General features: G+C 34.9%; 1 protein-coding gene across 3 annotated transcripts in view; it reads right to left on the bottom strand.

The window, feature by feature from the left end:
- CADM2 (cell adhesion molecule 2) overlaps positions 1 to 15,355 on the bottom strand; it is a 1,015,461-nt gene that overhangs the window by 135,071 nt on the left and 865,035 nt on the right. The gene's annotated exons all lie outside the window — the stretch shown is intronic.

A 15,355-nucleotide genomic window follows, 5' to 3' on the forward strand; every position in this document is an offset into this window, starting at 1 on the left:
AGTCATCTGGACATTTAGGCATTCAAATCGTTTCAAAGAATATCAGTTCTCAGTGTGATCCAGATATTAATGTTTATATTGAACTTGAACTTTAGTATTATTTTCAGAGTCAGGGTTTGTAACAGTGGCTTTGATTGACCAGATGATAATTTCAGCTTGAGAAATCAGGAAATTTATTTTGAATTCACATAAATGCTACTCATGTTACTTTAATGATTTGAGGTCATTGCCAGTGAGCTGAATGCATGCCCACTTATCATAGAGAACAGAAAATAGAAAATGTGAACATTACATGAGATTTGGCTTTATTGCCAAAAGTTAGGAGTGACCTTATTGGAGAATTGGACATGTGCAATTACTGCTTAACAGTTCTATAGATAAAATTTTCTAGAACTAGGCTGGGCATGGTGGCTCACACCTGTAATCCCCACACTGTGGGAGGCCGAGGTGGAAGGATCGCTTAAGATCAGGAGTTTGAGATCAGCCTGAGCAAGAGTGAGACCCTGTCTCTACAAAAATACATAAATAAATAAATAAAATTGAAAAATTAGCCAGGCAAAAATAAATAAATAAATAAATAAAAACAAAATATTTATAATAAATAAATAAATAAAAATTTTCTAAAATTAAATACATCATTTTTAGAAGATAACCAACTTCTCCATCCTTTTTTCCAATTTGATATATAGTAACAATGTCTGCCCAATTCATTCAGAAACTTAGATGCATATTTTAAAGCCAGTTTGGGAGAGAATATCAATTTTTTTATTGTCTTAAAGTTAAATATTCAAAGGTATTTTACAAAAAATTTTCTTCAATGTTTAAGCAAAGCTTTTCCTTTTACATTTGTTTTAAACTTTCTCCAGACCAGACACAGTAAGGTCATGTCTTATATTTTAGATCTTTAAAGTATGGTAACTACATTCATTTGTATATGGGAGACCTCACAACAAATTCTTGAGACAAATTTCATTCCTTCCTATGAGGATTCCTTCATATAATACCAATCTGAAATGGGTTGTATTTCTTAAAATCCTTCTCATAATGCTCAGCTTTTATAAGACAGTGCCAATCATAGTCCTGGTTTTTCACTGACTCTTAAAGGTATGCCCCCATTGTTATTTGGAAACACAGCATAACTATCCCACTTGGTACAGAATATTACTGAAACACAGCTCTTGTTAATAGATCTCACAAGGTCACAGGAGAGAAATAATGTTTATGGAAGGTTGATGAAGAGGAGGTACTTCATTTATCTAAATATTCTAAAATCTCTCTTTCAATTTATCCAGAAAAGTAGAACATTAGCACTTTTTATCAAACTTCTCTTAAATGTAGTTTTACAGGTCTACATTCAGAGGTTCCACAAGAACCAGCTGTATAAATTTTGCTGTATATATCCTAGGGATGCCTATAGTCAGTGCACATACATTATTTAAAACTGTGGTCCCAACCTCCGGACCACAGACTGGTACCGGTTCAGTCTGTGGCCTCTTAGGAACTGGCCACACAGCAGGGGGTGACCAGCATTTGAGCCAGCAAAGCTTCATCTGTATTTGTAGTTGCTACCTGTCCCTCCCATCTCCATCTCAGCTCCGCCTCCTGTCAGAGCAGCTGCGGCATTAGATTGTCATAGGAGGGCAAACCATATTGTAAGGTATCTATTAATAGGCTGCACACTCCTTATGAGAATCAAATGCTGACGATCTAGGGTGGAGCTGAGGCAGTGATGCTGGTGCTGGGGAGTGGCTGCAAATACAGATTATTATCAGCAGAGAGGTTTGACTACCAAGACCATAAATCAATTGCTTGCAGACTCATATCAAAACCCAGTCAGTGAGTGGCAGGTGACAATTAAGCTGTATCTGGCTGAAGGCTTTAAGTCAGAATCTGACACTTATTTTAGTCCTCACATGGCCCGCCCATTATTTTATTTACCACTTCTGTCTGCGCCTCTTTTTCTCACTGTGCATTTGTCTCAGTAACAGTTTTGGTAAGCTCACAACCTAACCCTAGCAAAAATGAGCAAAAAGCAAACATCGCTGGAGAGCTTCTCTGTAAAGGGGGAAAGACCCAATGATGCAAGAACAGAAGACTCTAAGACTGCAACAAAATGATAGCTGCATTTAAAAAAAAATACCAAGAGTCCTACTTAAATTACAGGTTCATTGCAACAGATGATTCACATTTTCCAAACCTGCTTTGTATAATATGTGGTAACCGGCTATCCAATGAAGACATGAAAACTTCAAAACTTCTTTGCCACATGAAGATCATGTGGCAAAGAAAAAACCATGAACACAAAGAACAAAAGCAATTGTTTAAGGCCACCACTTCATCAAATATGTCTGCACTGAGAGCGTCATTCTTAGTGGCTAACTGCATTGCTAAAGCTAAGAAACCCTTTACTGTTGGTGAAGAGTTGATCTATTGATCTATCTATGAAGAACTATTCAAGTCTTTGAATAATTACATATCAGGAAAACTGAGTTGGTCATTTTGTGTTGATATATTCATGGACAGAGCGGCTGCCATGACTGGACGGCTTTCTGGTTTCACTACTCGGGTCAAGGAGGTGGCTTCTGAATGTGAGTCTACGCACTGTGCCATCCATGGAGAAATGCTGGGGAGCTGAAAAATGTCACTTGAACTACACAGCATTTTGCAGGATGTGATCACAAGTATCAACCACATCAAAGTACATGCCCTTAACTCGCGTCTGTTCTCATAGCTCTGTGAGATGGACACAGAGCACTCGTCTTCTCTTACACACAGAGGTGAGATGACTTTCTAAAGGTAGATCACTGGCCGGAGTTTTTGAGTTATTAGAGATGCTCCAGAGATTTCTTTTAGAATAACAGTCACCAATGACAGCACATTTCAGTGACACAGAATGGGTTGCAAAACTTGCTTACTTGTGTGACATATCCAACCCGCTCAGTGAACTCAATCTGTCACTTCAGGGGAGAATGGCAACTGTGTTCAAGTCGGCAGATAAAGTGGCTGCATTCAAAGCCAAACTGGAATTATGGGGGTGACTAGTGAACATTGGTATTTTTAACATGTTTCAAATATCAGCAGAAATTTTGAAAGAAACTGACCAGGGCCTTCTTTCTCCCAGCTGGTGAATGATCACCTATATCAGCTTTCAAAAGAGTTTGAGCATTACTTCCCAACTACTAAAGACCCCTAAACTGGGAAGGAATGGATCCATGACCCATTTGTGAATAAACCAGGTGAATCAACTTTGTCTGTACTAGTAGAGGATCAACTGTTTGAGATCACAAATGCCGGTGGCCTTCAAATTGTGTTTGAGACAACTTCAAATCTCCATACATTCTGGATTAAAGTCAAGGAGGAATATCCTGAGATTGCCAAAAAGGCACTGAAAAGTCTATGTTTGTGAATAAGGGTTTTCTTCAGTGACAGCAACCAAAACAGGATTAGACTGGACATAAGCAACACACTTCAGGTGTCACTGTCTCCCATTACCCCTGGATGGGACTGTCTAGTTGCAGGAAAACAAGCTCAGGGCTCCCACTGATACTGGACTATGGTGAGTTGCTAATTATTTCATTATATATTACAATGTAATAATAATAGAGATAAAGTGCACAATAAATGTAATGTGCTTCAATTACCCTGAAGCCATGCCCCCACCCCCACTCATCCATGGAAAAATTGTCTTCCATGAAACTGGTCCTGCTGCCAAAAAGGTTGGGGACCACTGTTTAAAACATGTGGACTCAGAGAGAAAATTTCTCTCTCTACTCTCAGTACCAGGAAATGTTAGGCCTCTTGCACAACTGCTTTGTGGACATAATTAACTGATCATGTGTCTTTCTTTGTCATAGATAAAATGTACTAATAAAAGTTTGTAATCCCACATTGATAAATGAGAATGGATTTATTTTAAAAACTTGCTTTCTAATCTCACTTTAGATTTTATCTTATTTTCCTATACTGTTGTTCCATTTTCATTTGTCATTACTTTTTATTTTAGTTAATCTGTGTTTTTTGTACTTGTGCAAATCCTTGGAAAGCAAAATGAGTTATAAATACTCTCTCTCTCAAAATCACAGGACCAAGTTCAATCACCGCTTGATGGCACAGAAGCAACTTTTGAATATCTATTAAGATTTAGCACCTTAGAAAAACACTAAGAACTGTGTTGCTCAGTCTAGAATAATCAGTAAGGAGTAGAGTCATCTCCATTGAAACTTATTATTAAGTTAAGGCCATAGTTCATTTTCTGCCAAGTGATTCATTAATTCGATATTTCTTTAAATATATATTTGGCTTTCTGTGGTTTAGAATACTAAGAACTCGGTTGCTGAGTCCCAGAGAGCATCAAGCAAACAAAGAGAGCTAACTCCCTTAAAAATATTAAGGTAAAGTCTGAGACCACATTTACCCAAGTGTTTCATTAATTCTCTGCATAAAAACCTTGAGCGCTTGCCATGTGTTTGCTATCATTCCAGATTGTGCATGTAAAAAGTTAAATAAGGAAATAAATCCAAGTTCACTGAGGGAGGGAGATATGCAAATACATTATTTTTTTTCAAAAAAGACCATATTATATAAAAAATACCAAGAATAATAACACCCTAAGTGTTAACAATAGCAGGTCTTTTCTCTGATCCTCACGCCATCAGAAATCTCTTTCAAAGGAGTATGGGATATAGACTATTTTGGAGAAAAATGACTACTGAGGAAAGTAGTTAATAATTTGTTGTGATAGCCTAGGAAAGAGATTAGCTCGTCCTTAAGACAATCTTCTCTATTTTAGTTATCACTTCTTTTGAATAATCAGCAGCAATATGAATATTATTTGTTATTTCTGCACAAATAATAAAATGAACTAAAAAGCAACATTTATCAGTTTTAGCCTGTTCTTTCTTTTTTTGACTTACATAGCTTCTTCATGAGCTGTGATGGTATATTTTGCATAATGTGCGGAATTTATCTTGGACACTTCAGACTAAGTTTACACTCTCCCAACTATAAACATGCAAACAAACAAAAAACTCTAAAAAGGGTGGGGATCGGAGGAAATAGCATCTTTTTGCAAATCTAATTCCACATCACAGTATTTTATTAGAGGTTATTTAATCTTTTAAAACTACCAGAATAATTTTTGGTTGTAAATATCAATATATATATTATATATATAAGTTATTTCTAAATGTGAAAATAAGTCTTTAGTCTTCTAAAGTTTCTATATTCAACAAATTTGAATTCACAATGTGTCCCATAGTGAGGTTTGCCTCTTAATTGTAAATCCCTCTCCTATATAAATTCTTTTCTAGATGTTCTCTGCCCATAGATTGCTATGCGCTGTAATGTGTGACTCCAGTCAGGCATGATTAAACCTAACGAATTACCTGATCCTAGGGTTCCTAATCTCCAGGGTGGTAAGCATGAAACTTTTTCTCCAAACTAAATGATGTCAGTAACTAGCCTGTTTGAGATTCTCTACCAACATATGTCTTAGTATGAGTTCCAGAACCTGAAGAATTCAAAGAAATAGAAGACAAAAACACTTGCTTGAGCACAAACACATGTGCACACACATATGCAAACACACGTATGTCCTACATCAAGTTCTATGAGTGCCATTTTTTAGCCAATCTAATGAGAAAGCATGATGCATGAGGTAAAGAAATGATGGTCAAAATAGAAGCAGCAGTTATCTGGTTGTAGTTGAAGCAGAGACAGAAAGGAACAAAGTCTTTATGAAGCTGGTCAATTAGTGAACTCTTCATATCTGCGGAGTAACCTTTGTGGTTATAACTAGATTCCCTTATGCTTCTTTCACTTGGCAATGGTCAGATAAAACCTAGTAATAACACATTTTCATTTGAGAGTACCTTGAGTGAGCCTCAAGGTCCATTAACCAAAAGTTTGCTAGTGAGAAGTCAACTGTCATTTGTCACCTTTTCCAAAAAAAATTTAAATTCTGTGTACTACTTTTTCTTATGCTGAATGAAAAAGAGTACATCATTAGTCTGAAAAAAAAATATATATATATATACATATAAATTACCTGACTCTAAGCTTGATGCCTCAGGGTGGGCACTATATTTGTTCACATTAGAATGTACTTTCTCCTCAACTGTATTAAAAATGATGTTTTATTGCATGTACAAAAAAGGACAAAATATAGCAGAAAAATTTTTTAAAGTCTATACATTAGAATAAATTATAAGAAAATAAAGTATGCATTTGAACAAACTCTATAAATAGCAGGCAAGTGCGACTCCTTGAAACGTCTATAATGATGCAATTTTCTAATCATCAAACAATTTATTTTACGGAGTCCTGCAGTGTACATCACATAGAAGAAAACAAACCTGGCCCTCATCTACTGTTGTGAAAATGAATAATTTGCATCAGTAAAACATCTGTGGTAAAAAAAAAAATAGCTTTATGAATGTGTTACAATGTTTCTTTGTACCATGTACTACCAGAGATTTTTGATTATTTTGATTATTTTTCAACAGGTTACCTTGTTTTCTGAGAAGAACATCATTTTTAAATTGCAATTACCCAATGAGACATTCACAAGATTCAATATATTAATAATTTATGTATTCATAAAATAAAGGTTAAATTGAAACTTTAATTTTATTTCTCTCTTTCCTTTTTACCAATTATTATTGCTTTCTTTTTTCTATTCTTCCTCTCCCTTCTTATCTCTCTTCCTCTACAGGCATTCCTAATTTTATCTTTCTGTATAGTTTTCATATCCAGCATCTAGGACAGTGTCTGAAATATTATATACACTTAATAAGTATGTTTTAACTTATATTTTAAATTAATTAACATAATGGTCATAATGATTTAGGCAAAGCATTTTTTTCCTTCTAGTAATTAGGTTCTTCCCATGTCAATGTGTCTAATTTGGGGGCAGTTGTCAGTTTGTTACTGACTTTCTTTGTAGTAGATCTTTTTCTTAAGTCCTTATATCAATATCTGTATTGGAAGAGTCTAAAAACTAGAGGTAGATAACCAAAGTTTGAGTACTAGGCAGACTAAATATAAATAAATAATTTTCATGTGATGCAGTTCTATTTTTTGTTATGTTTGCCCCCTTTTTTTTCATGACTAGTATAGATTTTCACTTTTTCTTTTACTCAGAACTATATTAATCCTGCCTTTGTCTTTCAGTTCCCCCTTCACTGTTTTCCATAGCCATGGTAATCCTTAGTGCAGGTCAATTAGACTGGAGTCCCATTCATCATATTTTCCTGAAGATGTGAGTTCAGATATATTTAACTACAGATTAAAAGGGGAAAAAAAGGAGTTTGGCAATATCATTAAAGTAAAAAGACTAAACTAAAAAAAATTACTAAGTTAAAAATATGCCAAATGATTAATATCTTTTTAATCTATACACAATTCTTTCCACACAAAGTTCATGAAGGAAAAAAGTAATAACAACTAAAAATTACCTATACTTATAAGAAAAAGGGAAATTATGAAATAGTTTCATCTCCTATAGAGGCAAAACATAAAGAAATTTTGAATGTAAAATGGTTAAGAAGAAAAATATAGATTTCTTCTTTGAAAAAATAGCAGGAAATGAGAGACGAAAGGATATATATGAAAAATAGAGGAAGATACCTGCAAAATGATAAGTTAGAATAATTCATAAGTCAATACTGTAAAAATACGTGAGTATGAAAAAGAAATCAGGGGATGGCATCTGCAACATCAGCATAAGTAGCTGTGCAGAACTTTTCTCCATAAAAACAACCATAACTGGTGAAAAGTATTTAAACACATATACATACATAGTTAAGGCTTCCAAAAATTGTGCTATGGGCATTCAGCAAATAAAGAAACAATTATTAAAGAAAAGCTATTAAATTTCAGTAAGAACAGGTGAAGTCTGTGGCACTTGAGCCATGACTTGATCCCTCCACCCCACCCCCAACACAGCATGAAGGAAACTTGAGCCTGGGAGGTGGCCAAGAAGATGGGGATCTCTGTTCCCTCAATCAAGGGCTACAATCTTTTCCCAGGAGGGGCAGGCTTCCTGAACTTTTTTTTTTTTTTTTGAGACAGAGTCTCACTCTGTTGCCCAGGCTAGAGTGAGTGCCATGGCGTCAGCCTAGCTCACAGCAACCTCAAACTCCTGGGCTTAAGCGATCCTACTGCCTCAGCCTCCCGAGTAGCTGGGACTACATGCATGCACCACCATACCCGGCTAATTTTTTCTATATATATATTTTTAGTTGTCCAGATAATTTATTTCTATTTTTAGTAGAGACGGAGTCTTGCTCAGGCTGGTCTCGAACTCCTGATCTCGAGTGATCCACCCGCCTCGGCCTCCCAGAGGGGTAGGACGCCTGGCCTTCCTGAACTTCTTACTTCACTCATTCTTACTCTTGGTTGCACAGACGAAATTCCAGGCAGTGAGGCTGAGGGGTGGGGACTCTCTTCCTTTGCCCAGCCCTGACTCATATGCCAAAAACAAAGGGGCCCAACAGCTCTCATTGAGCGGAGGTTTCAAGCTAGAAGAGTCAAGCCAAGAAGATCAGAAGCTCCCACCATTCCCCCAAACCCTGCTTAGAAAGCAGGGTGTCATTTTGAAGAGAATCAGGCCATTCCCCAAGCTCAAGAGGCGTGGCATAGATATTTTGCCCAGGGAAGAGGCAGGCCATAATAGGAGAGTGTTCTGAGGGTCTTGCTAAGAAAATCAACCATTTGGAACACAGTTTGGAAAAGATCAAACCAGGGACATCTTGAAAACAATGGAGATTTCGGTGGAAAGCAAGTAAGAAGGCACTGGTAGCTACACGAGACCAAGTTAAACCACAGGCCAGCTAGTTCATGAGAGAAAACCAGAGGAAGAAACAGCTAGGAAGGGCATTCCTGTAGTCAAACATCAAGGAAAAATCTCAAAGACCGGCCTCAAAAATCAAACAAACAAAAAACGAGCAAAGTGTTATGAATTTAAATGGTTTCAGAGTATGGAACAATTTATTAACATGTATATGACAATACTGGAAACAACAGAGCAACCAGCTGACAAATAATGGAAGTGAATCTCTGGGTGTAATACTAAGAGAAGCAGAGAGCTTAAAAGAGACATTAGGAAAGAAGACAGTCAAGGAGAGCTGGATTAAATCCATTGTCCTCCCAGCGTGACTGTGCACATGCCAAAGGCTATGCTCTCTGAGAAGTGACAGAGTTGGCTTCATATACACTGGAAATAGTACATCCAAATCAATAAACAAATAAATATGCTAACAACAAGTACTTTAGGGTGAGATCAGTATGCCAAGGTGCTATATTACCTAAAATACTCTGTTTTTAACAAAAATTATGAGGCATACAAAGCAACAGAAAAGTGTGACCCCCATGTAGGCAGACAAAGAAGGCCTCAGAAACCCCTGATGAGAAGACCCAAATAAAAAACTTAAAAGACAAAGACTTCAAAGAATTCATTATAAATGTGTCCAAAGAACTAAAGGAAACTATGCTTAAAGCAGTAAAACGTGATATAATGACAATGTCTCATCAAATTTCAAATATCAATAAAAAATAGAAATTATAAAACAAGAACCAAATGGACACTCTGAAATTGAAAAATGCAATAACCACAGTGAAAACTTTGGAAGATAGACTCAAAAGTAGTTGTGAACTAAAAGAAATTAAAAAATTTGAGGATGGATCAATACAGATTATGTAATCTAAAGAAAAGAGAAAAAATGATGAATAAAAATTAACAGAGCCTCAGAGAAATTTGGGACACCACTAACCACAACAACATTTATGTAGTAAGAGTATCAAAGGTAAGGAGAGAAATAAAGGAGCAGAAAAATATTTGTTTAAAGAAACACTGGCTTAAATTTCTTTTGATGAAAAAAAATGATCTACATATCTAACCAGCTAAATCAACACGAAGTAGGGTAAATGCAAAAAGATCTACATCCAAACACATCACAATAAAAATGTTGAAAAACACACTGTGGCAGGCTGAGGCGTGAGGATTGTTTGAGTTCAGGAGTTTAAGACCAGCCTGAGCAAGAGTGAGACCCTGTCTCTACTTTTAGTAAAAATAAATAAAATAACTAACTCTACGGCTTCAATTTGGGAGGTATACAAATAATGAACACTTTAAAGATTTATTTGTAGAAGAGGAAAAAGTAGAGGAAAACTAAGACTGCTCATCCTTTTGGAAGATAAAGACATGTAGTATGTAATGATTACATTCAAGAAATAGAGTACTTTGTTTCCAAGCTAGTAAATAAAATAATAGACAAAGAATGTGCTTAGAACATTATGGTCTAACTCCAATGTATACTACTATCAAATAATATCAGTAAAATAACCATCTCCATCAATTGCTCATTACCAATGCAAATAGAATAAAATTTCCCAACACATTTAGGTACTGCTTCATTAAGAGAGTGATTAGACCATTATATAGCAAAAAAAAAAAAAAAAACTATTTGAATCTAATGCCATCTATTTATCAAAGAACTAAAGAGTCATTTTTAGAAAGATATAATTCATAAATTTTGTAAAATATCTTCTGGGTTCAAAGAAGGTCATTAACCAAAGGTGACAAAAACAATGACCTTCTCTCCTTACATCCCACGAGATCAGAAAGTGGATTTCCGTGAAAAAGTAAAAGTTAAAGAACTGGAGAGGTATCTTTCTTAGTACATGAAGAAGCCATAAGGGATGTTTTTGAAATAACTTGAAGAAAATTTGAGCATCAACTAAGCCCCTCCATCAGCAGATAAGAGCTAAGGAGCTCGCAAATTTGAATATTTACGTTATTATAGTCTTAGGATTGCTTATAGGCTGATGAGTCCTAGATGATTGAGGTATGCACTTGCTTTAGCCCTTAAATTAAAAACATTGATTAAGAACATGAGTTAGAAACAAATTTAAAAAAAGAAACCACTTCTTCTGTCAGAGAATGCTCATTCTTGACAATAAATGAAATCCAGTAAAAAAATCTATATTTATGTGTCTCATGCAGAAACTTTCTTTTCCATTCCAACAATGTATAAGAACCCATAACTCCACTGAATTCCTGTGACTAAATAAAAGAATGTCTAACCTTGAAAACTAGCCTGTCAAAGTGAATATGGATACATCTCATTCTCATTCATTTTCATCCTTTTAAGCTTATGATATAACCTTAAAAATATGCAAACATAAAGTTAAAACTCAACTACCATTGAAATAGAAGTATTTCTGTATAATTCAAAAACAAAGACATACTTCTGCTTCCAGCCTAGATGAAGTAACAGAATCAAATTTACCTCTCACCTGAAAACAAGAGTTTTTGAGATATTGAACATCTTAATAACAGACAATTATTACTGAGAGATGGAAAATAAATGAGCTGAACCCTAAAATTACCCTTACTTACATGCCTTGAGAAATTTTTTCAGGATATAGTGTGTGGAGAGTCACCCATGCAGAACTTGGCGGCCTCTGAATTAAAGAGATAAAGCTGGGTATCTGAGAAGGCCAAATCAGCTAGAGTTTGCAGAGCAGAGTCATCAAAAAAAGTGAGCTACACAAAGAGAGAACTCCAGACATCCTCAGTGCCCTCTCCAGTATTCACCTAAGTAAGTACTGTACTGATCAGTGCATCTGTGTGAGGAAACTGAGGCCAGGACAAAGAGCATCTGAAAGAATTAGAAGAAACAGCACATGAGGCTCACACAGGGCCGGGAATAGTGCCTGCTTCAATCAATCAGACTGAAAAAAACCCATAACCAGGGCACTGTTCTTTTGTAAAGACCTCACATCATTATATCAGGGCCACTTTTGATCATCTCCTTTTGATGAACTCAAAAGTTAATCACAGTTATACCTGCGAAACCCCTTTTGCAATATATGGTAACATATTCAAGGCAGTTATATCATATCATATTCACAATTCCTACGTTCAAGGGGAAGGGTTTATACAGGAGTATGGGTCATTGAAGGTTATCATAGAATTATGCCTAACGTTAATGTAAAACCTAGTTAGCTGTAAAAGAAAATCTCTAGATTTTATAATAGTAAATGCTCAAACTACAAACAACTAAACTTAAACATAGAATGGAAAATTTAATGTAAGTGTAAACTCTCAGGGAGCTGATTGATTTAGGAAGGCAGCACACATCTTTTCTCACAGTAAATGGCAGAGCCTCAGACTTCCCAGCTACGCAAAAGATTAAAGGCTGCAGTGAAACCACATGTGGTTTTAGAGGCAGAGCTGGCCAGAGGCACCAAAGGGATTTCTGAATAAGACTCATAGAAGGAAAAAAAAAAAACAGTTGAATGAAATTATGATTGTTTCATTCTACTGTTTAAAGCTTATTGAAAAAAAGTGCCTCCCCATTGCCTACAGAATAAATTTGAAACCCCTTAATCTGGAATAAAAGATTTCCCATGACATATCTGAACCCAGCCTCCTTATTTAATTCTCATACCTGTATCGCACATGAAGTTTAATAGTTATTTCAAGCACATGGTGATTTTCTGCATAGACTCATGAAGTCTTTTTTCTTCGTAATGTCCTACCACCTACTTTTACCCTCAACCCATATAATGAATTCCACTTATTGTTTAAGACCCATTTACTCAATAAACAGATAGTCACCAAATGCCTGCATTCATCAATAAACAATAAACTCAACAGTTTATTGTTGAGCCTTCGCCTTTCCCATAAACTAGGGCTTATATTTGCTTTTTTTGCACAAAATTGTAGCCAGTTCCTATATCTGTACCTGTGAGATCCCATATGTTTTTATGTCCATTCCCCAACTGTGAATACCTTACAGGAATATTTTTGTGTTATTTGTTTATATTTCTAGGATGAATTCAGGGATTGGTGTAACTCATCAATTGTTGTTTCCTCAATATAGTAATAGTAATGATAATGATAATATGTAAAACATATTCAGTGATTCCTTGTACTCTCAAAACACTTCATACATATTGTTTCATACAGAATCCTTGAAACAGCAGTTTGAGGCAAACATTATCTTTATTAGCAGATGAGAAAACTAAAGCTCAGAGACAGAAATAAGACTTCTATATAGATTACTAATATTCCTCATTTTATGTTTTTTATACCAATGTGGTCCCCAAACAGAAGTATCAACATCATTCATACATTTAACACAATACTAAAATTGCACATTTTTTGGCTCCACCTGAGATCTACTCAACCAGACAATTTGGGATCAGGACCCTATAATCTGAGATTCAACAAGCCTTGTATGTAAGGATGCTTGCTACTGTTTGAGAACCATCGTTCTATAATTCAGTATAAAAATATCCTGGCCAAGAAAATGTGAACAATTGGTACTTTCAAGCAATTTTTACCCAGAAACTTGAAAATAAAATTAATATGTTAGATAGTGATAGAGAAAAGATAAAGAGTTATATAAACATTTCTCTTTATAGGAAAATATTCTTCATAACTTGTTTCATAAGCCCAAAGACATCTTGTCCATTTCAAGGTCAAAGTTCTTGGTTTCTTTATTTGGATCTTCACTCATGCATCATAGAATACTATGAAATGGGGAAGCATTTTAACAATTTCATATTGAATTGAACTTAATTGGATTTGATTAGTCTATCTATTCCATTTGCTTTTCACAAGGGATTGTCTTTTTAAAAAGTGTCAAGTGATATTATAGTAAAAACAGTTAAATGGTAATAGCAAGTCAAATTTTCATCACTAAAAAGACAAGATAGTGTAAGATACAGTAAAGCACTCCTTCCAGTTAGGAGTGTTTGCGGAAGGAACTGTAGAGTGAAATTTCACTTAGCATATCCAGAGGACAGCAACCATAATGAATTTTCACTCTGCTTAGTAGCCTTTTTCTAATCATATTTACATATAAGCTTATAAAAATAAACTTTCTACCACTCAGGAAGCTCACCACCTTCCTATATTTAGGAAGACAAACTACATAAATATGCAAAATAGTTATAAACAAAAAAGTTATATACATATGAATTTAAATTACAGATAATAAATGCTTTGTAAAGAGCCATGTATTGAAGAGCATAAGAAAGAAAGAAGCTTCACAGTTTCTCAGTGCAGCATAGAACCACATACTAATTAAACGTTTTTGTCTTGATTTTTATTATGGTCTTGATGCAGATGATTTTAAAATATGGTGTTTACAAGATTAAATTTATCATGTTTTTACATATAAACAAAAATCTTCCCTCACTCCCCACTAATAAAGATCAAAACTATTTGGCATTTACAGCAGAGGCCAAATTTGTCAAACATTAAATTATTTTATAAAACTTTGAGTATATCATGGGTTTCTTGTGAAGCTACAATGTTAAAAGCAATCAATCAATATTAATGAAGTACTTAATATGTTATGACCTCCCTGAAGATACAAGAGAGATAAACACTTGGAACACAAATAAAATACTAATAAATGGAGAACTAACTAGCCAACTAATTAATTAACTAAGTCTGTCAGAATTAAGGAAGGGAAACACGTTAATCAAATAATTCATTGAAGAAGAGTATTTAAGAAGTACATTCTAGCATAAATCAAGACCTTCATGCAAAAGGACATACATGATATATAAGAATTCATTGCCTGAAAAATTCTTACAGGCTACCAAAAGCACATTTTAAATGTATCCTAAAGCTTTGCAATTTCTATCAGGAGTGCTTAAACAGAAAAATTCCTGGATCAGGTTCTCATGGAACTAAGATAACTCTGGAAGCAGTATGGAGGGTCCACTAAGGAGAGACCTAACCAAGTCCAGAAATGCCTAAACAAACATATCCTGATTGCAGAATTAGAATGGATATCACTAAACCTTGACAAAATACAAGAATCAAGTTACATAGTAACCTGAAAGTTTAATTTAGCATAGTAAAATATCTACCTTTTATCTCGAGGCTTGTATTTCACAAAACTTGATCCAATAAAATATATTTATTAAAGGTTTTAAGACAAAGGTAGTGCTTAGGGTTAAGTTATAGATAAGGCCTTTTTGGGGGGAAAAACATATATAGAGAGAGTAATTAAAATAGATGAAATAATCGCGTGGATTATTATCTTATAATTTCTCAGTAATATAGGCAATCCTATTTGTTGAACCTGCAGGATTAATATTATAAGTTAAACTAATCAGAATTCTTTCCATAAACCTGTCCCTAGAAGGTAATGTTGAGAAGAATACACATTATTATGTAACAGGAAGTATGTTTTAACAATCATCATAGACAATTCTTATACTTGGATATTAATGTATATGCAGCATCAGGTCCAAGATATCTGTATATGGTGTTAAAAGAAAACCTGCTCTAATCATACAAGTTATCTCCCCATGAACTTATTTCTCCCTT

The sequence above is a fragment of the Lemur catta genome, chromosome 1 (genome assembly GCF_020740605.2).
Source record: "Lemur catta isolate mLemCat1 chromosome 1, mLemCat1.pri, whole genome shotgun sequence".
NCBI lineage: Eukaryota > Metazoa > Chordata > Mammalia > Primates > Lemuridae > Lemur > Lemur catta.